This window comes from Chiloscyllium plagiosum, chromosome 15 (assembly GCF_004010195.1).
Source record: "Chiloscyllium plagiosum isolate BGI_BamShark_2017 chromosome 15, ASM401019v2, whole genome shotgun sequence".
NCBI lineage: Eukaryota > Metazoa > Chordata > Chondrichthyes > Orectolobiformes > Hemiscylliidae > Chiloscyllium > Chiloscyllium plagiosum.
In genome coordinates this window covers 69,735,351-69,759,051 of record NC_057724.1, presented here as the reverse complement: position 1 = coordinate 69,759,051, position 23,701 = coordinate 69,735,351, and the positions used below count along the sequence as shown (strand labels likewise).

The 23,701-nt window shown below is 43.1% G+C and overlaps 1 protein-coding gene across 2 annotated transcripts in view; it reads left to right on the top strand.

Annotated features, from left to right (window-relative positions):
• Positions 1 to 23,701, top strand: part of il1rapl2 (interleukin 1 receptor accessory protein-like 2) — a 1,022,943-nt gene that overhangs the window by 615,814 nt on the left and 383,428 nt on the right. The window lies entirely within an intron of this gene.

The window sequence follows — 23,701 nt, the reverse complement described above, 5'->3', positions numbered from 1 at the left end:
CCTCCCTCCTCTCATTTAACTCTTCCCCCCCTTCAGGCACTCTGCCTCTTTCCTGATAAAGGGCTTTTGTCTGAAACGTTGATTTCCCTGCTCCTCGGATGCTGCCTGAACCGCTGTGCTTTTCCAGCACCACTCGAATCCAGAATCTGGTTTCCAGCATCTGCAGTCATTGTTTTTACTTAGTTATGTCAGATAATATTTACATCTACTTGAGGCACTGGGATGGTCCGCGGATTGAATGGGTGCCTCTTATACTTGGACCGAATAACCTTAGTGGTAGGTCCCGGGCAGGCTATTTTTTTTTATTTCAAAAATATACTTTATCCCCAAAATTCTTTGTATACATACATCGTCACTAGGGCAGTTCAACTCTGTACACAGTCTTTACATATATAGTACAAACAGATTCAAGGCACTTTTTTCTTATGCTAAATTATATTCCCACATATCTGAGGCACCGGGAGGGTCCGATAACTGAATTGATCCCCATTGCACTTTGGCAGAAAGAACTTAGACAGTGGTCTTTCCCCCCAAGCTTTAGGGCATCCCTCAGCATGAGGTCCTGGACCTTGTAGTGTGCCAGTCTGCAACACTCAGTAGAGGTCAGCTCCTTGCTCTGGATCATCGTAAGGTATGTACTCCTGTTTCATCTCCTTTATAAGATGACCCAACATTTTGCTATCCACCTTATACAGTCCCTTCAAAATCTAGTACATTTCAGTAAGATCACCTCTTGTTCTCTTGACCTCAAATAAGTGTAGACCTAATCTGTTCAATTTTCCTTCAAAGGAGAAGCCAGAATTGAGTTGAATGAACTTTCCCTGAACTGACTTCAGAGCAACTTTTTTTATTCAAATAATGAAACCAAAACTGAACACACTGCTCCAGTTGTAGCCTCTAGGCCCTGCACAACTGCAGCAAAGCTTTCTTTCTCATGTATTCCACTTCCCTCACAGTAAACACCAATCTTCTTTCTGTCTTCCTCATCACTTGCTCTCGCTACTTTGTGTTTTATCTGGTTTATATATACACCAATCCCTCTGTGCCTCAGAGTTCCAAAATTCCTCAATTGAAAAATTGCACTACTTTCCCATTCTTCCTACCAAAATGAGCAACTTCACATTTCCCACATTATGCTCCATCTACCAAATTTGTGCTCACTCAGCTCACTGACAATGTCCTTTCATGGTAGTCCCTTGACAACTTCATTGTTTTACTCATTCTATGCAGGTTCTTAAAATGTGTCCAGTTCTTTTTAACCAAATACTAACGTTTGCAGATTTATATCAAATTTCTTTCAATTTAATGTTATCATCTCTAGACATGAATGATGCATTGATCCCCAAGAGCCCATCTTTCTAACTGGGAGAAATCTTTGCTGAGTATTATCAAATAACTCTTGAACAGTCTACCACAGCAATTCCAATTATCTACATTTTACCCTTGGGTTCCAAGTCCACTTTATCTGACTCCACCTTCGTATCCTTTATAGACATGTTTAAATTACAAGTCATAGACCCATATTTCTCCCTCTCAAACTGAACATGATTGAATTGGATTTACTTTGGACTGAAGTTTTAACCCAACCATAACTACAGATTTATCTAAGATTCCAGAAACACGTTAAACTAAATACATAAAGTTGAAGCATCTGCAACTGAACTGATGTCCCTCAGGTAAAGCACTTCTCTCTGTGTAATGCAACCTTATTTTTTTGTTGAAAATACTTTACTTTAATGGTTCATATGACAAACCTTCAGTTCATTAACATATTGTTAAACTCAGTGCCTTCAAGGATGGATCTCTAACAGTTTACTCATGATGTCTCCTGCCATGACATGCTCCAGGCTTCCCTTGTATGTGCTTCAAATATCTTTTGAATGATGATCCTCTCTGCTCTGCTCTAATGCATTAAGCTATTCTGAATAACATTTTGGCAGAGTCAAAGCGTGAGATTATTGTAATCGTGTGAAATGAAAGACTTGCATTTATATAGTGGGTGGAATCTTCCAGTCCCACCCAAAATTTTTTCGAAGAACAAGCGAGGGAACTTGATTGGGGAAAAAAAAAAGTTTCCTGATGACAGGTTAAAGTTTTGCTGTTAAGTTCCCAGTAACTTTCATGTGGGTGGACTTTCCTGATCACCACTGTCACATTCATTAGCATGCCATGAATACTAATAAGCATCTTAACCCTCTTGAATTATGTTCACAGGCATAATCTTGTGAGGTAAGAATGGGAATGTTTTACCAAACTCAAATATACTTATATAGTTATATAAATAAATGTACATTGATATGTTTGTATCATATTATTGATACAATATGAAACATTTTGATAAACTATACATGAGGCATACATGTATGCGAGTCATGTACCCAGCAAGGGTGAAACTTGCTTCAAGCTCCAGTGAGTATAATATTCTTCAGTAACTTGGCTTCTTCATATACAAGTTGTTTCACTGAGCCTTTTGCACTCTGCAGGGATAAGTTCACCTACATGCAGGATAGGGGGGCAGATACCTGCCTTATCAGCCTGGACCAGGAGAAGGACTTTGACAGGATATTGCACACCTACGTGTGGAACGTGATCTCCAAACTGGGCTTTGGGGAGGGAAATCTGCAATTGGATCCAACTGCTCTACACCAATATCAATCGTGCAGTCTCAATCAATGGCCGGGAATTAGAAAGCTTCCCGATCACTCTGTGAGACAGGAGAGGCACAGAGTTGGCCCATTCCCTGAGCCTGCGCCGCTGCAGTAACCCGAGCCATCTTTCACTTCATCTGGAGGTCAAAGATGGACCATGTCTGTAGGGACACTGTGTATAAACCTCTAGACAGAGATGTGGGGGAGGAATGTGCCTAACATTGGCCTCATCCTGATGGCCACCCTTACATGTGGCTGATTGAGGTGTGTCTAGATGATCAGTACACAAGTGTCACTACATGTTGAGGTTCTACCTGTCCCTGGTGTTACGAAGGAGGGGTCTGGCCTTGTTTCCATGGAATGCTCCAAGTAGTTGGACCATTCCTTATCATTGTACCTAATGGTAAAATCTGCAAAGAAAAACACCTGTGACACAAGTCTCTCAGGAAGTGGTCAGCATATAGCATCCTCAAGATCCTGCAGTAAAGCAGAGGCGGGTGGTTCCCTGAGTCAATTGTCAGCCATTTGGCAGAAGGCCTCATCACCAGAACTTTCCAATAAGCACCATGATGTCGCTTGGCTAGGGGTGAGAAGGGCATTGCTTGCGAGATCCTTCACGTAAGCTCGGACTTTCTCCCCCACCGCACACTGCCCTCGAAGCAGCTGTGTTGGTGAAGAGACTGTCACACACTTCCTTCTGGAATGTGCCTTTGCAAAGAAGGCCTGGACAGGGATCCAGTGGTTTTTATCAAGGATTGTCCCTTGATACAGGACCAAAATTACTGTAGAGCTCAGCAGGTCTGGCAACATCTGTGGAGAGAAATCAGAGTCAACGTTTCAGGTCGAGTGACCCTTCCTCACAACTTCCTCCAGTCAAATGTTAACTCTGATTTCTCTCTACAGATGCTGCCAAACCCGCTGAGCTTTTCCTGCAATTTCTGTTTTTGTTTCTGATTTACAGCATCCAAAGTTCTTTCAGTTTTTATTCCATAATTCAGTACTCTGCTTTAGAATTTATTTCCTGTGTCGCACACTGAGATAAATGTCAACTCTGCTTGGAGGACCATCAATTCAGTGAAAGACTCTCTTTGGCCTGCCCGAAACCTGTTGGTCTTCCAGTACAAAGAGTTGACCTTGACCAAGTGTTGCAGACTGGCACTTCCCAAGGTCCAGGACTATATACATCCCTCAGGATAAAGCTTGGGCCAACTGTTGCCAAGGCACAGTCGAGCATGGCCACCCTCTAAGGTCTTTCTGCCCAGTTATACAGGATCCATTCAGTAATCAGATCTCTTGGTGTCTCAAATTAATATACATAATTTCCTGCATAAGGAGAGAATGCTTTTGTTTTTGCAACTACAGAAAAGCTTTGAGAAATGTCAGAATTCCAATCTTCTGTTTGGTTTTTCATCTTTGCAAACACTGTATTGAGCTTATTTAGCTTGTTTGCATGTACTCAAAACTTTTTTATGAATAAAGTATATTTTTGAAATAACAAGCACAGTCCATTGTATAAATTATCATAGTGTAAGGGGTAAATTTCTAAAACAAGAACAAAAGGGCAATGTATAATGAGAGGTCATAGTTTTAGGATAAGGAGTAGAAGATTTAAACAGATAGGGAGAAATTAGTGAGATAGAACAATGCAGCAAATGAACAGGCCCTTCAGCCTGTCCAAGCCTTCACTGACACATGTTGCCCTTCCATACTAAAACTGTCTTCATTTACAGGATCTGTATCCCTCTATCCCCTTCCCATTCAGGTGTTTCTTGAACGCTGCTATTGTGTCTGCTTCCACCACGTCCCCTGGCAGTGTGTTCCCAGCACTCAGCACCCTTTGTGTGAAAAACTTGCCTTGCGCATCTCTTTTAAACTTCACACACACGTTCCCCCCACCCCTGCACCTTGAACCTGTGTCCCCTAGTAATTAACCTCTCCACCCTGGGAAAAAGCCTCAAAGGGTCGTAAATCTATGGAGTTCACCATGTTCGCCGAAACATGTCTAAATTTAAGGAGGAGATAGATTTTTTAATTGGTAATGGGTTGAAGGGTTATGGAGCGTGGGCAAGAAAATGGAGTTGAGGCTGAGATACAATCATGGCTTATTTATCAAATGTTGGAGTGATTCGATGGGCTGAATTGTCCCCTCCTCCTGGTTCTTTATGTTCTTCTGAGCTCTCGCTGTGTCAAAGGGTTCATGAGAAATCTCAGTCATCTACGATTTTGCAGATGTTCAATGCTTTCAGTGTAACGTCTGAGCAGGTCAGCAAGCCCTACCCAAGCAATGTAGTCACACTGCCTGGTGTCAGTCTATCTGATTGGAGTAGGCAAGTGAGGCTTAACTTCAAAGCAAGCTCAACTCAAAAGGTTCATGCAAAGATGGGATGGGTTGAAAGAAATGGTAAGAAGTGGAACCTAAAAAGTATGGTTGCTGGGGGCACTGGAAGGCTCCTGGGAAATAGAGAGAGGAAACTGAGATGCACAGGGTTCAGTTACAGGAGTTAGGTAAGGGAAACAAAAAAGGGGAGAGTTACGTATTGAAGGTGGGGCCCATAATGGGTTAATGAGGTGCACTGGGGAGGTAAAAAGTGCAGGTGTTGAGTGATGGGAGTAGGCAGTGTCATCATGGTAATGTCATGGGGCCAAAAGTCCATAGGCCCAGGCATATATTCTGGGAATATGTGTTTGAATCCCAGCATTGCAAATCACAAAATTTGAACTTAATAAATAAAAAAGTATGCAATAAAAAGTTGGCCTAATGATAAACATGGAGCCATTGCTGATTATCGCAAAAACCCATCTGGTTCACTAATTACCTGTAGGGAAGGAAACTGCCATCCTTACCTGGTCTGGCCCACACGTGACTCCAGATCCAGAGCAATGTGGTTGACTCTTAATTGTCCTTTGGCCAATTAGGGATGGAGAAATAAGTGCTAGTTTAGCCAGTGTGACCACGTCCCATCTTTGCATGAACCTTTTCAGTAAGCATCCGAATGGGAGTGGGATCTGGGGAAGACAAATATATCAAGGCAGATAGTGAATGGGCCAAGAGCCAAAGGAGGATATTGAAGAGGGACAGAAAGGATGCCAGAGGAAAGGAGAGGCTGTCTACAGGGGGTGGGGATGTGTGGGGATGGGGAGTGTAGAAATGTAGCATTCAAGGGAGGACACGATGAACAAGTCAAACAAAACGTTTACAATGAACATCTCTCTCTCAAGTCATTTTACAATGGAAGGCGATGTGCAGAAGCAATGGGAGGATCTTGAAATGAGTTTGCACTTGTTCCTGCAAAACTGAGGGAGTGAAACAGGCAGAAATTGTGTTGTGCGAGCACTCAGTTGCATGTTTAACACTGAAGGGAAGCACTGACTGAGAATAAAGACCATTAAGTTCCATTATCTCCTAACACCAACTTCCCAACCATACCGTTTGATTCATTTAACCTGAAGAAGAAGGAGCCTGAGACTCCCCAGCAGTGATGCTAGTGGTAGGGGCTTATTCCACATGCAGGCCTGCATAAGCATTTACATGCCCCCATCTCGGAAAATTAAGGACATGGGGATGAAGCTATCACACAGACTGCAGATTCCAAGGTTGTAGGTCTCAATCATGAGTTAATGAAGGCCACCAAGACTCAGGTTGAACTCAGTCAATACGGCATTCATAGAGAGAAATGTGAAGGTGAAAGCTACAAATCTCTTTCATGCAGAAGAATAAGGAAGAGGAAAACCAGCCATGGGTTCTGGAGGGGGCACACCACTTTTAGAGGTGGGTGAGAAGCTCGACTACATCAAGATCTTGAATGGAAAACAAACATTTCATTCCCATTTTCTCTTTAACAGATCAGTACTTTCATGTTGGCTGTTGCTGAGGTTAAGAATGTGGTGGAAGGGAATAAAAGGTGGCTTATGAAAAGGAGGTACTACCTTGTCAGGGATGAAAGTAGTTGAAGCTGGCAGACTGATTGGAAGCAGGAGGGACATGAATGGAATGGCAGTAGTACATGGGAGAATGTTCACCTTACTGCAGACAGGGTTTATTTATACTGGAAGGGAAGGGAAAGTTCACTAGGCTAATTCCTAGGATGAAGTATTTTGTCTTATGAAGTAAGGTTTGAGTAAGTTTATACTTCCTGAAGTTTAAAAGAAGGAGGGGGTGTCTTCTTGAAGCATGGATGATTCTTAAAGGCCTAAGAGCACAATTGCTCAGAGAGTGTTTCCCCTCATGAGGAAGATCTGGACCTAGTGGGTATTATTTAAAATTAGGGATTTCTATTACTGGCAATTATGAAATGGAATTTCTCTTCTTAGATAAGACCATTCAACCGAAGCAGTCCATTCAGCCAATCAAGTCCACTTGTCCCTTCAATATGATCTTGGCTGATCTGGTAGTCACCAACTCCTTCCTCATTCTGCATTACTCCTGTAATCATTGACTCCCTTGCTGATCAAAAATCTGTCCATCACTGCCAAGAATATACTTAATGAGCAAGCCTTAATAGCCTTCTGCAGCAAATTTAAAGAATTCCAGAGATTCACTTCTGAGAGAAGAAACTTATTCTCGTATTTGATTTAACTCCATTATTCTGAGTTTATGTACCCAGTCCACAAGGGGGAAATAACCCTTCTGCATCTGACTGTACGTCACCGTCATTATAATTATAAGTTTAAGTGATGGTTTTGGTTCATTTGAGTGAAATTTCCCAAAGGAGAAAGTGAGGACTGCAGATGCTGGAGATTAGAGTTGATGCTGGAAAAGCACAGAGGGTCAGGCAGCATCCGAGGAGCAGGAGAATCGACGTTTCGGGCAAAAGCCCTTCGTCAGGAAAATCTCCAAAGCCAATTTCCATACTAAGTGGAAAAAGCAGTGCACAGATAGAGAGTGTACTTTACGCACAGCAGAACGTTGGAGACTTGATTCTTCATCAGAAATGTAAATTGTTCAGATTGTCCAACAGAGTCAATGACAGAATGATGCCTACTTCTGTGACAGTCCCAGTGGGAAGCTGCCTTGTCAGAATCATCTGTCTGTGGGAGAAAATCATCACTGACACTGCATGGTCAGGGACTGGTCTCAAATCCATGGCAGAGTGCCATCTGTTACAATGTGGGATCCTCTCCAAGGTAACATTGTTTGCTGTTGTATCAACCTATTCAGTGGAGCATAATGCTTCCTGACTGTCTTACAACCCTTGCCAAAAAGAACCTTTGCCAGGCAAGGAAAACTGGGAATCTTTGAAAGGGAAATGACTTGAAGATGAATGACCTGAATCATTATTTAGAGTGAAGGAAAATTACACTGTCACTGCTCACACTGTTAACTGGAGGAGTTACTGACACTCAATAAAACAACCTGATTTTCATTTCCATTAATAGAACTGGCAAGTGACCCAGCCCACGAGTTAATTATCCTTATGGTGAAGGTGAAAATGATTCAGCGATTACCTGGTAACTGTCAACTTCCTTCCTAATTCTGTGATAAAACACAAAATGTCAACAAATAGCCCTCTAGTAGCATAGAACTTGAGTATTGATCAAAACAACACATTTTATCAAAGTTTTTTACCTTGCGCTTCCCAGAGCAATTCTCAAGAAATACAGCGTAAAGGGAAGAGAAACATTTAAATTGGCCAAGAATAGAAATTAGAATCGAATAGAAATTTATTGTCGTGTGTACTTTTAATGAAAACTACAGTGTAAAGTTATATCAGTTGCCCCACCATGGCACCTACCTCAATTATAGAACTCATACATCACAGAAACATAGAAACATGGAAGATAGGAGCAGGAGGATGCCATTCGGCCCTTCGAGCCTGCTCCCCCATTCATCACCATCATGGCTGATCATCCAACTCAATAGCCTCATCCTGCTTTCTCCCCATAACCTTTGATCCCATTCGCTCCAAGTACAATATCTAGCTGCCTCTTGAATACATTCAATGTTTTGGCACCAACTACTTCCTGTAGTAATGAATTCCACAGGCCCAGCACTTTTTGGGTGAAGAAATGTTTCCTTATCTCCATCCCAAATGGTCCACCCTGAATCCTCATAATATGACCGCTGGTTCTGGACACACCAATCATGAGGAATATCCTCTCGACAGCTACCCTGTCTCGTCCTTTGAGAATTTTAGAAGTCTCTGTGAGATTTCCCCCTCATTTGTTCAAACTCCAGTGAAAACATTCCAAACCTAATCAACCTCTCCTCATACGTCAGTCCGGCCATCCCTGGAATCAGCCTGGAAAACTGCACTCCCTCAAGAACAAGAGCATCCTTCCTCAGAAAACAAGGCCAAAACTGCACACAATATTCTAGGTGTGACCATAATTTGAAAAAAGGTTTAATTAAGACAAAGTTCAACACAGTTCAGTTAGTGGCTTCTATGCTCAGGGAAAGCCAATGAAGGTTGGGGTATTGAGTACAAGAGTTGGCAGGTCATGTTACAGTTGCATAAGACTTTGGTTCAACCACATTTGGAATACTGCGTACAGTTCTGGTCACCACATTACCAAAAGAATGCTTTGCAGAGGGTGCAGAGGAAGTTCACCAGAATGTTGCCTGTTATGGAGGGTGCGAGCTATGAAGAGAGGTTAAATAGATTAGGATTACTTTCATTAAAGAGATGGAGGTTGAGGGGGTGGGGATGGGGGGTCCTGATTGAGGCCTACAAAATCAAAAGCTTTTTTTCCCCAGAGTGGGGTTCTCAATTGCGAGGGGTCAAGAGTTCAAGGTGATAGGGGAGAAGTGTAGGAGAGATATACGTGGAAAGTCATGGGTGCCTGGAATGCGTTGCCAGGGGAGATGGTAGAGGTGGATGTGATAGCATCATTTAAGATGTATCTAGACAGATACATGAATGGACAGGGAGCAGAGGGATACAGACCCCTGCAAAATAGGTGACAAGTTTAGATAGAGGATCTGGATCGGTGCAGGCTTGGAGGGCCGAAGGGCCTGTTCTTGTGCTGTAATTTTCTTTATTCTTTGGAATGATGGAATAACCTGAAGACACAGCCGGGATGAGATTGTCACACTGGGATGCTAGAATACTGGACTGGAAGCTTCCACAGAAGAAGACCGCCTGGCCGAGACCACCACCGGGCTGTGGACCTCCATGCCAGGACAAGGTGGCCACACCAGGAGACCTCCATATTGGACCGACACTGCCTTTCTCCTCCTTCAGGCACCTGGCCCTACCTGCAGGCCTGGAGAGAGTTATGATCATTTAGCAGGTGAACACAGTTTGATAGAGCTGTTGCCATGGACAGTGCAACAGTCAATGATGACTGACAGTTAACTGCCAAGCTTTCTATATAATTTTAAACCAGGCAGGCAGAATTTGATTGCTCAGGGTATTACCCTGATAAATGAACCAGAGAATGCCTTGTTGAGTTGAGACGGATGAAGTGTGTGTATGCATTCTTTCTGTCTGCAAAAATGGAGGGCCTTGTGGATTAATACATGTATCTTCCTCTATGGCAAGTGCCCCATGTTGTGAGCCCATCTGATCATCCTAAATTGATTGTCTGTCAACATAATTCTTTGCAAACTCCAGATTATTTAGCAAATGGACTCCAATTATGGAAGCTTTGCAGATAGAAGGACCACGTACACACACTACACCTCAGCAAAATAAACAGCAACTGTTTGGCTCTGGGGTCTATAAAAAGATAACAGGAAGGTTGATAAAAGCCCGAATATTGAGGTGACTTAGAAGAAACGACTTGAAGGTGGTGAAGGATGTAGAAAGGTGGAAATGTTTAGTGAGGGAATTCTGAAGTTCAAGCTGAAAACACAACTGTGGATGGTGGAATATCAGAAGTTGGATATGCACAAAAAGCCAAAATTAAAGGAGCATTGAGGTCTTGGAGGGTTGCTGGATTGTAGATTGTCACAGACAGAAAGCATGGAGTCAAGGTACGAGGAGAAACACTGAAAACAATGACTAGTTTTTTTCACCAATATAGATCAGCATGTGCAATTGTGATGAGTGAACAGACTTTCTACCTATTTGGGTATGGATAGCAGAGGATTAGAGGAGTGATAACCACTTACTTCTGCCTTAGGTTTTCGCGTAAGTGATCTTTTAAATAGACCAGACATCAATGTAAGTGGATATCCTTTAACATCATTTACATTGAGCTCAGATTTCTGCAGCTGCCACATTCTATAATTGTAGAGAATGCCTCGTCTTTGAAATATCTGTAGAACTAGCAATAGATTTTATTTGAAAGATGTCAGGAATAAATTTGGCAAAAGGAAGTGGAAGACCCCAGTTATCCAATGCACGTTGAATGAGATGAAGAATAGCAATCCCTTTTATTGGGGCTTAATACTTTGACACTGGATACTGTACTATTTAGGGTCCAGCTTTTCATCCACTACTGACACCCTGACAGGCTAGTATCTGCCCTGTTGCTTCATACATTTTCAAGGAGGGCTAGAGCTGGAGTTTAGATTCCCTACAGTGTGGAAACAGGCCATTTGGCCCAACAAGTCCACACCGAGTTACCTACCCAGACCCATTCGCCTACCCTATACTTACCCCTGACTAATGCACCTAACACGATGGGAAATTTAGCATGACCAATTCACCAAACCTGCACATCTTTGGATTGTGGAAGGAAACTGGAGCACCTAGAGGAAACCCACGCCGACATGGGGAGAACGTGCAAACTCCACACAGGCAGTCGCCCAAGGTGAGAATTGAACCCGGGTCCCTGGTGAGGCAGCAGTGCTAACCACTGAGCTACCATGCCGCCCCGAAGTTGACAAACTGCATGTTGACTCTTCATTTTGGAAGCTTTGATTTGGATAACCAATGTTCTTTGTTGGATGGCTTTGAGATATTAATACTTCATAAGGCAGTAGTGTAGCATGAATTTTGAATGCACAAATCATGTCTGCCTCTGACACAATTCAGCGTCAAGAGTGGAGGGTGGTTCCACATGAATGTAGATCAGCAACGTGTTGAAATTCCATAGCAGATTCACTGATGACTCTGAGCCAGGAAAAGATCGTGGTGCAGTGGTAATCCCACCAAATGGTAATGGTTATGCAGACCTGGAATTAAATGCAATTAATCAATCTGGAATATAAAGGTAGTCACTGATGGTAACTATGACAACCATTGAAAAAGCCAATCACTAATACCCTTCAGGGAAAGAAATCACCATTCTTGCCCAGTCTGCCAGCATATGTCCTGATCCACCATTTCCCAACTTTCTGCTTCTGAACTGCTTTCAGTTATGACAAAGAGTTAACTCTGTTTACTTTCTGTCTCCACAGATGCTGCCAGATCTGCTGAGTTTCTCCAGCAATTTTCTGTTTTTGTTTCCACAGTACATCTCATCCACATCTCATACCTCCGCCCTCAAACTCCACCCCTCCAACTGCAATAAGGACAGAACCCCTCGGTCCTCACCTTCCATTATACCAACCTCCGTATACATCGCATCATCTCTGCCATTTCTGCCACCTACAAACGGCCCCCACCACCAGAGATATATTTCTCTCCCCACCCTCATCTGGTTTCCATAAAGACCATTCCCTTCCCGACTATCTGGTCAGGTCCATGCTCCCTAACAAGCCAACCTCCCCTCTCGGCACCTTGCCTTGCCACCAAAGGAATTACAAAACGTGCACCCACACATCCCCCTCATCTCCATCCAAGGCCCCAAAGGAGCCTTCCACTTCCATCAAAGTTTCATTCGCACTTCCACACGTGCCATTTACTGTATCTGTTTGTCCCGATGTGGTCTCCTCTACATTGGGGCGACTGGACATCTTCTTGCAGAGCACTTTAGGGAACATCGCACTTTAGGACACCCACACAAATCAATCCCAACACCCTGTGGCCAAACACTTCAACTCCCCCTCCCACTCTGCCGAGGACATGCAGGTCCTGGGCCTTCTCCATCGCTATTCCCTCACCACCCGACGCCTGGAGGAAGAATGCCTCATCTTCCGCCTTGGGACCCTTCAACTCCATGGCATCAATGTGGTCTTCACCAGTTTCCTCATTTCCCCTCCCCCACTTCACCCCTGTTCCAACCTTCCAACTCAGCACTGTTCTCATGATCCGTCCAGCTGTCCATCTTCCCTCCACCCTCTCCTCCAGCCTAGAGAAGTGATTGCTGCACATCTTGCTGAGATGTTTGTATCATCGACAGTCACAGGTGAAGTGCCAGAAGATTGGAGGTTGACTAATGTGAAGCTACTGTTTAAGAAGGGTGGTAAGGACAAGCCAGGGAACTATAGACCAGTGAGCCTGACCTCGGTGGTGGGCAAGTGGTTGGAGGGAATCCTGAGGGACAGGATGTACACGTATTTGGAAAGGCAAGGACTGATTCAGGATAGTCAACATGCTTTTGTGCGTGGGAAATCATGTCTCACAAACTCGATTGAGTTTTTTGAGGGAGTAACAAAGAGGATTGATGAGGGCAGAGCACTAGATGTGATCTATATGGACTTCACTAAGGCGTTCGACAAAGTTCCCCATGGGAGACTGATGAGCAAGGTTAGATCTCATGGAATACAGGGAGAACTAGTCATTTGGAAACAGAACTGGCTCAAAGGTAGAAGACAGAGGGTGGTGGTGGAGGGTTGTTTTTCAGACTGGAGGCCTGTGACCAATGGAGTGCCACAAGGATCAGTGCTGGGCCCTCTACTTTTTGTCATTTATATGAAAGATTTGGATACGAGCATAAGAGGTACAGTTAGTAAGTTTGCAGATGACATCAAAATTGGAAGTGTAGTGGACAGCGAAGAGGGTTACCTCAGATTACAACAGGATCTGGACCAGATGGGCCAATGGGCCGAGAAGTGGCAGATGGAGTTTAATTCAGATAAATGCGAGGTGCTGCATTTTGGGAAAGCAAATCTTAGCAGGACATACACTTAAATGGTAAGGTCCGAGGGAGTGTTGCTGAACAAAGAAACCTTGGAGTGGAGGTTCATAGCTCCTTGAAAGTGGAGTCGCAGGTAGATAGGATAGTGAAGAAGGCATTTAGTATGCTTTCCTTTATTGGTCAGAGTATTGAGTACAGGAGTTGGGAGGTTATGTTGCTGCTGTACAGGACATTGGTTAGGCCACTGTTAGAATATTGCGTACAATTCTGGTCTCCTTCCTATCGGAGAGATATTGTGAAACTTGAAAGGGTTCAGAAAAGATTTACAGGGATGTTGCCAGGGTTGGAGGATTTGAGCTATAGGGAGAGGCTGAATAGGCTGGGGCTGTTTTCCCTGCAGCCGCAGAGGCTGAGGGGTGACGTTATAGAGGTTTACAAAATTGTGAGGGGCGTGGATAGGATAAATAGGCAAAGTCTTTTCCCTGGGGTGGGGGAGTCCAGAACTAGAGGGCATAGGTTTAGGGTGAGAGGGGAAAGATATAAAAGAGACCTAAGGGGCAGCTTTTTCACACAGAGGGTGGTACATGTATGGAATGAGCTACCAGAGGAAGTGGTGGAGGCTAGTACAATTGCAACATTTAAGAGGCATTTGGAAGGGTATATGAATAAGAAGGGTTTGGAGTGCTGGCAGGTGGAACTAGATTGGGTTGGGATAACTGACCGGCATGGATGGTTTGGACCGAAGGGTCTGTTTCCATGCTGTACATCTCTATGACTCTATGACTCTATCACCTTATCACCTTTATCCCCACCTCCATCCACCTATTGCACCCTCAGCTACATTCCCCCTAGCCCACCCCCTCCCATTTATTTCTCCACCCCGGAGGCTCCCAGCCTCATTTCTGATGAAGGGTTTTTGCCCGAAACGTCGATTTTCCTGGTCCTCGGATACTGCCTGACCAGCTGTGCTTTTCCAGCACCACACTCTTGACTCTAATCTCTAGCATCTGCAGTACTAACTTTCGCCTAGTGGAGTTCATATTATATCGGGTAAGGTCAGCAGGCTTAACCCAAGGAGCATCACATCATGAGCTCTGTTGCTGTGATTTGAGTTGGAGTTGGAGTTGCCTCAGTATTAGCCAATTCACACCACACAGTTTGCATTTACAAAGCACCTTTCACAGCCTAAAGATGTCATAGAACATGGAAACAGACCCTTTGGTCCAACCAGTCCATGTCAACCATGTTCCCAAACTAGACTCGTCTCACCTGCCTGCATTTGGTCCATATTCCTCCAAGCCATTTCTATTCATGGACCTATCCAATTGTCTTTTAAACGTTGTAATTGTACCTGCATCCACCACTTCTTTTGGCAGTTAGTTCCACACACAAACCACTCACTGTGCAAAGAAATTTGCCCTTTCTGTCCCTTTTAAACTTTTCTGCTGTTACCTTAAAAATATACCCCTTAGTTTTGAACTCCCCCACCCAGGGGAAAAGACCTTTGCTCTTCTCCTTTTCTGTGTCTTTCATGATTTTTTAAACCTCTGTAAGATCACCCCTCAACCTCCTGCACTCCAGTGAGAAAAACTCCCAGCCTATCTGGCTGAATAACTCAAACCCTCCATTCCCGGTAACATCCTGGTAAATCTTCTCTGAACCCTCTCCAGTTTAATAAAATCCTGCTGATCAAAGGGCAAACAGAACGGTACACAGTACTGCTGAAGAGGCCTCACCAACATCCTGTACAACCTCAACATGATGTCCCAACTCCTATAGGAGAAAGTGAGGTCTGCAGATGCTGGAGATCAGAGATGGAAATGTGTTGCTGGAAAAGCGCAGCAGGTCAGGCAGCATCTAGGGAACAGGAGAATCGACGTTTCAGGCATTAGCTGAAGAAGGGCTAATGCCCGAAACGTCGATTCTCCTGTTCCCTAGATGCTGCCTGACCTGCTGCGCTTTTCCAGCAACACATTTCCGTCCCAACTCCTATACTCAAACATCTGAGAGTGTTTTTGAAGTGTGGTAACAAATGTAATGTAGAAAGTGCAGCAGTTAAATTGAACACAGCAGTGATTCACAAGCTACAATGGAACTTTGACGTGTTTGAGAAAAAGCTCCTCTGATTTTAGGGAATTAGTCAGGATTCTTTTAAATCAAATTGATGGAGCAAGGGATGTCCTTGTCACATTCAGCTGGGTGACAACACTGATGCTGCAGCACCTATTCAGCAATACATTGGAGGGTGAGCTTGGATTCTGCATGCCAGGAATGTGTTGTTTAAAATTATCAGAATAAAGCAGCATACAATGGAATCACAGAGGAACAGTTGGAGTTGACTCTCACCTTGGAAAAAGTACCGTCAGATTTCATGGCTATTTTGAAGCCTCTGGGATGTAGCAGAGCGAGTTGGTGAAGCAAAGCAACACAACCTATAGAAAAGGTAAAGGGTCAATATAAAAATATACTTGCCAGTGCAATTGAGGCAACATTACGGCCAGAAGCAAGGAAGTCTTTCCTTCTCGATTGACTCAACACGGCATATCCTGATTGAGTTCAAGGAACTGCATGTCTAAAGGGAATGGACCACCTGGAAGTCAACACTGAGTTGAATAGAGTAATGAGTAATTAGCTCACCCAGAAAGACACTTGCTTCTCAACAAAGAGTCAGTTCAAGGAGGAACTTAAAAGCTTTAAGATTGGCAATTACTGATTTCATCAATTTTTTTTTTTATTCATTAGTGGGATTTGGGCATCGCTAACTGGCCAGCATTTATTGCCTGTCCTTAGTTGCCCTTGAGAAGGTAGTGGTGACCTGCATTTTTGAACAATTGGAGTCTACCAACTATGTGTTGACCCACAATGCCATTCAGAAGGGAATTCCAGGATGTTGGCCCAGTAACAGTGAAGGAACGGCGATATATTTCCAAGTCAGGATTGTGAGTGGCTTGGAGGGGAACTTGATGGGGGGTGTTGTTCCCATGTATCTTCTGCCCTTGTCCTTCCAGATGGTAGTGGTCATGTGTTTGGAAGCTGCTGTCTGAGGATCTTTGGTGAATGTCTGCAGTGCATCTTGTAGATCATATGCCCTGTTGCTACCGAGTGTCAGTGGTGGACAGAATGGATGCAAGTGCCACGTATAAAATTCCTACAGTGTGGAAGCAGGCTATTCAACCCAATCAAGTCCACGACAACTTTCCAAAGACTATCTCCAGGCCCACCACCACTACCATATCCCTGTAAACCTGCATTTCCCGTGGCTATTTCAGGCAACCTGCATATCCTTGCACTCTGTGGGTAATTTATCGTGGCCAATCCATCTAACCTGCACATCTCTGGTCTGCGGGAGGAGAGACCGGAACACCGTGGAGGAAACCTGTGCAGACACAGGAAGAATGTGCAAACACCACACGGTCGCCTGAAGCTGGAATCGAACCCAGCTCCCTGGCACTGTGAGGCAGCGGTGCCAACCATTGAATTATCATGCCACTCAATCAAGAGGGACTGAATTTCCCTGGATGGTGTCAAGCTTCTTGACCATTGTTGGAGTGACAGCACCAAGCAGAGTGATGCCATGACATGAAAGCTGTCCATAGTTAGCCAGCTTAGTAAATTGGAAGTACATCTCCAACTATCATTGTGAGCAGAGCTACAATGAAAAGTAAGTTTCCCCTTAAAGAAATCGACCTTTCTGCCCTGTGCCAAGATCAGCATTTACTTGCCCCTGCTGAAACAGCCTGCCCAAAACACAAGGAGATAATCCCGCCACAGCCAATAGCAAGGAAATATTTCAGTCCTGTGGAATCTGATCTGATATAAATGCCACCTCTGATCTATTATGTTGTCATGAACAATATACTCATGTCTGTAACTGTGTGAAAGTATGATAAAAAGCAAAGCAGTGAGCACGTGAAAGTAACATGAATCTATTTACCAACATAATACTATTGCTATTCCGGTAAGCATTAAAATCATGATGGAATATGTTCAGAAGGTTAATTTTTGAATTTTCTTTAATTAAGTATTTTATGCACACTATTGAAAAATTTATATTCGTTCTCAGTTAAGATGCTACTGTGATTAAAATAAAATCATCATAAGCACAATATAAAATCACTCAACTGTGTCAAAAGCTTAAATTGACTGACATCTTCAATTTTGGCTTAATTGTTTGACTGCTTTCTTGACAATTAAAAAGCCTGCAACTCAGTAATTGTTATGATTGTGTTTAAATGTTGCACAATTTAAAATGCAAAAACAAACAGGAGAGATTTGGTTGGTTCTGTTTTTGCTAAAGAGAGGGAATTGTTTCCTTTTCTGTGGAAGAGTGTACAAACCCATCCATACAAAGGATGCAGTGGTAGAGTAAGACCCAGTGGTTAATTTGGTGTGTCATGTCTGTTCTATCTGCAAGGTGTATTTTGTAGATAATGTGAGTGGTAAGCTTTAGACTTGAGGGGAGCAGTTTTAGCCACGTTCATTGACTGGGAAATGCCAAAGATCAGCTGCAATATTGGATGGAATTTTCTGATCCTAGTGGCAGTGAGCAATGTACTTTGGCAAGAAGCTGGTGTACTCACCATCTTCCAGCATCCATTTGAGGGAGGTTCCAGATGAGATGGTCCAAGATCAACCTGCTGCCTCCAGTTAAAATCCTTAACTGGTTAATTAGTGACCAACTGAGGACCAGTTATTGCTGATTTCCCCTCTCCAGGCTGCAATGAACCCTTCTTCGGGCAGAGCAAGTAAGAGATGACCCCCACCTAACTGGTGTGTGCGCGCGTGCATATGTGTGTCTGTGTCTGTCTGTCTATGTGTATGTGTCTGTGTTTGGGTGTCTGTCTAAATTGATTTAAATATTGCAATAAAATTTGAAATGTGTAACAGAATAAGTGTAAAAGTACTCCATTAGGAAAGCATTGAGACATCTTGAGGCCATTAATAATGCTATATCGATGCATGTCCTTTCATTTCTTTCTGCATTTTTTAAGCTTCTGAGGTAAACAATTCAAAACATGAGAAGGTCATAGGCCAGTTTGTGAAAACTCAGAAGCACCAACAACATGGAGAAAATGATCTTTAAATATTTAAGTATTGAAAATAGTTTTACAGAAAATAACAAAATATTGATTTTTAGTCATACTTGTTCATAAAGCAACTGACAAATTAAGCAACAAACTCAAATTATAATTTTTGCAATATAGATCGACTTGTGCCTACTGTCTTGTATCGAATATGAATCCAAATTGAAGTGTTGAACAAGTAAACAAAGCACTGCTTAGATGTAAAATTTACCACAGTATTCATGATGTCTGTGGTTTTCTTACAGAATTATGGATTATTGATCACATTTATTGCAATATTGCTGTTCTGCAATTATTCATAATATCTGATTTATGCTCTCCTTCTAAGATATAAGCGTTGTTTATTTTTGCAAATACTTTTCCTCCAGTCACACAGCTTTATGAATACATGAAGTCGAAGCAGAAGTAGGTCATTCAAGAGTGTTCCGCCATTGAATAAGATTGAGTGTCTCAGTTAACATCGACATGATGGATTGGATGAGAATGCACTACTTTTAGGGTGACATGGTGGCTCAGTGATTAGCACCACTGCCTCACAGCGACAGTGACCTGGGTTCAATTCTAGCCTCATGTGACTGTCTCTGTAGAGTTTGCACATTCTCCCTGTGTCTGTGTGGGTTTCACCCGGGTGCTCCAGCTTCCTCCCATAGTCCAAAGATGTGTAGGTTAGGTGGAATGGCCACAGTAAATTGTCTGTAATGTCCAGGGTTGTTCCCTCTAGATTAGCCATGGTAAATGCAGGATGATGGGGTGGTTGCGATGCTCTTCGGAGGGTAAATGCAGACTCAATGGGCCGAATGGCTTTTATCTGTGCTGTAGGTTTCTATATTCCTACCATAATAATAAAAGGTTGGGGTGGGGGGGGTCATCCTTCTATGTTCAAGTTGAAGAGAAATATAATCTCTCAGAGGTTTGTGTAGCTCTGTAACTCTTTGTCTCAGAAGGCAGAAGAACGGGATCATTAAGTACCTTTAAGGTGGAGGCAGATAGATTCCTATTAGGAAATAAAAGTTTATTAGACCATAGATGTAGGAGTAGAAGTAGGCCATTCACTGTGTCATGTCTATTCTGTCATTCAATGAGCTCATGGCTCATCTGATAACCCTCAACTCCACTTTCCCCATATGCCCTCAATCCCCTTCCTGATTAAAAATCAGTCTGAAGATGGGAATGTTGATTTTGAAATACCAGCAGGTCAATCATATTGAAAATATCCAATGCCCCCTGATTGTGGACTTGCCTCAGGAGTCATAGAGATTTCCAGCTTGGAAATAACCTTTGGCCCCTCGTGTTTACGCCAGTCAGAAACAACCACCTCCCTATTTTAACCCCATTTTCCAGCACTTGGCCTACAAGTGCATATCTAAATACTTGGTCAATATCATGAAGTTTCTGTTTGTACCAGGGCAGTGAGTTCCAGATTCCCACCACCCACTGGGTGAAAAACTAGTTTTCCTCATATCTCCTTTCAATATTCTGCCCCTTCCCTGAAATCAAGAGGGATGTAGTGGAACAGAGGGATCTTACAATTCAGATTCACAGTTCTCTGAAAGCGGAGTCACAGATAGACAGGGCAGTGAAGAAGGTTTTTGGCATACCTTCATCGGTCAGGGCATTGAGTTGGGAAGTTATGTTGGCAATTATGTAGGACGTTGTGAGGTCGCACTTGGAGTATTATGTTCAGTTTTGATCACCTTGTTATGGGAAGGATGTTATTAAACTGGAAAGTGTGCAGACAAAATTTACAAGGACGTTGCCTAGTCTCAAAGGTCTGAGTTATAGGGAGAGGTTGGACAAGCTAGGACATTTTTCCTTAGAGCGTAGGAGACTGAGAGGGGATCTTCCAGTGGTGTGTAAGATCATGAGCGATAGGCTTGGGGTGAGTGCGCTCAGTCTTTTTCCCAGGATTGGGGAATTGAGGACTAGAGGGTGTAAGTTTAAGGTTAGATGGGGGAAAATAAAAGGGAACCTGAGAGATAACTTTTTTATACAGAGGGTGGCACATATACAAAGTGAGCTGCTCGAGGAAGTGGTTGAGGCGGGTACATGAACAACATTTAAAAGGCATTTGGACAAATACAAGGATAGGAAAGGGTTAGAAGGATATAGGCCAAGTGCAGGGAAATGGGGTTAGCATTGATGACATTTTGGATTGCATGGCCCAGTATGGGCCAAAGGGCCTGTCTCCATGTTGTAGGACTCTGTGACTCTCTGAGAACATGAGGACAGCAGATGTTGGAGATCAGAGTCGAAAAATATGGCACTGGAAAAGCATAGTAGGTCAGGCAGCATCCAAGGTACAGGAGAGTTAACATTTTGAGTATCAGCCCTGATTCCTGATGAAGCAGGAATCAGCAGCAGTGCTTCGCCTGGAGGCCCATCGAAGATGTTACCTAGTAGGGTGACGAAACGTCTGGAAATGAACCTTCCCACTCAGCGAGCAAACTGATATCCAGAACATCAACCTGAGCTACAAATCTTCTCAAAACTCACTAATCCCTTATGTTTATATGAACCAAGGCCTTAACTTAGTAAAAGAAAGAGACTGGTTAGGAAAGGCACTTGCAGTTACATTACTGTGATTTAATGTTGGGAAGAACTCTTCTGTGTTTCCTCTTGTCAGGAAAGGGAATCAGAACCTGCATCAAAGATCAGTAGCTTTGTAGTTTCAGGGGGTGGTGAGAGTTGGTATAAAGGTTTGAAAAGGTTAATGTCTGGGACAATATGAGTAATACCTCCTAAAATGTTGATGTAAAAGATTGCATGAGAGAAAGAGAGAGAGACTTAGAGAAAGGCTTCAGTCATATTAGTCATACCTTCTATCGTGCTTTAATAATTAAAAAAAAACTAGATATTTTTCAAATCAATTAAGGATTCCAACTGGACTAACTAAACATACAGTTGCAAATCTGCAATGGCCCACTGCTACAGTATCATGTACTAACTGTGCCTCTTGACTATTTTAATACTTTTAAAATAAGTCCATAATGCAATTGTAAAGACTAAAGACTGCTAATGACAGAATCTTGGTCCATTTCATTAAAGGATGCAACTATTTCAAGAACATTTCACAGACAAATCACTTTTCAACCCTCCTGGCCCCATGATAAAATTATAATCACCCATTCTAGCTGAATAGAATCGAGAGGAAGTAGTTGTCCCTGCTTCAAAGGACAAGAAGGAGAGGGCATAGATTTAAAGTGATGTGAAAAAGAGGGAAGTGTGATGTGAGAAAAAATCTTTTTCACTCAGCGAGTAGTTAGTGCGTGGAATTCACTGCCTGAATGATTTGGAGAGGCCGGTGTTGGACTGGGGTGGACAAAGTTAAAAATCACACAACACCAGGTCATAGAACAACAGGTTTAATTGGAAGCACACTAGCTTTCGGAGTGACGCTCAAATGACTATCACCTGATGAAGGAGCGTCGCTCCGAAAGCTAGTGTTTCCAATTAAACCTGTTGGACTATAACCTGGTGTTGTGTGATTTTTAACTCACTGCCTGAAAGTATGGTAGAGACAGGTTCAATTGGAATATTCAAGAGGGTATTGGTTAATTATTTGAGTGTAAATAGTAAGCTGTGATATGAAGAAGAGGCGGGGTAATGACACTAGGTACTGAGGATCATTTAAAGAGGCAGTCCAAGCACAGTGAACTGTGTGGTCTTCTCCTGCACTGTAATAAATTCAATGATTCTGTGATTAAGTGCAATATTAAATTTGTATTGTGAGCAAAATGAATTACTCGCCCAGAGACAGACACCTCAGATCATAATCTGCTGCTCACAACATTTCTCTGACACCAATTTTTATTATTAACATTTTGGGTCCAGAAATATTAACTTTAATTTCTCTCCAAGGATCCTGCCAGAAACACTGAGCTTTTTCAGCAATTTCTGGTTTTGTTTCTGATTTCTAGCATCTGCAGTTCTTTCGGTTTTTATCTATTTTTATTTATCATTGTGACACCACAATCCCTGGGCTGGAATGAATATGACTATATATTTCACCTTTTAATTGCTTCTGGAGACCACAATTCTGTCTTAACCGAGATTGAATTTCGACATAGAACTTGTAAGGGTAAAGGTAAAGTCATCGTAGTCCCAGAGGGTCACTCTCTCACACTGGGGGGAGATGACTGGTATTAAGTTTAACCTGAGAGTCAGCACACTTCAGGCAAGGTGGAGAAGGCAGGAGCTTTATGGTAATTTAGTCCATACAGGAAGTGAATCTGCACGGTTAGCATCACTGCATCACAAAACAGTCATCCAACCAACTGAACTAATTAGTTTTCTATCAGCAACTTCCTGTAATTTGCTGGAGAAATTGTCCTGCAGGAATTGTTTGCTGTTGTTTCAATGATGAGTAACCATCAATTAAACCACAAGATTCACTCCCATCTCCAGCTCTCTGCACACAAGCGAAGGCTCGTGTGAAAGTATTAGGTGCTTAGGGTTGTTTCCATAATGCTGTGAACATTAGGAGTAATACATGAAAACTATCTGAACATCAAAACCAACTCAGTCTAGACTTTGTATAAATCAAAATGGTGTTTTTTGCATGGTTTGTAGGACTGAAATGTGCTTCTCTTGTCTCTAAGATGGTGGATTCAAGCTCCCATCCAGTTTTGAATGTAAAATCCAGAGTGGCATATATCGCTGGAGTACAAAGGGTGTGCTGCATTGTCACAGTCAACATGTGTCAGAGTAGATCTTAAACCAAGACTGCACTTGCCCTGTCAGGTGGGTGTAAAAGACCCCGCAGCGCAATTTCTAAGAAGTCAAAGGGAGTTCTCCCCAGAGTGTGGGCTAACGCCCCACCTTTTCCTCCGCTACATCGATGACTATATCTCCCACGAGGAGATTGAAAAGTTCATCCACTTCATCAACACCTTCCACCCCGACCTCAAATTTACCTGGACAGTCTCAGATTCCTCCCTCCCCTTCCTCGACCTTTCTATTTCTATCTCAGGCGACCGAATCAACATGGACATCTACTACAAACCGACCGACTCCCACAGCTACCTGGACTACACCTCCTCCCATCCTGCCCCCTGTAAAAACGCAATCCCATTCTCCCAATTCCTTCGACTCCGCCGCATCTGCTCCCAGGAGGACCAGTAC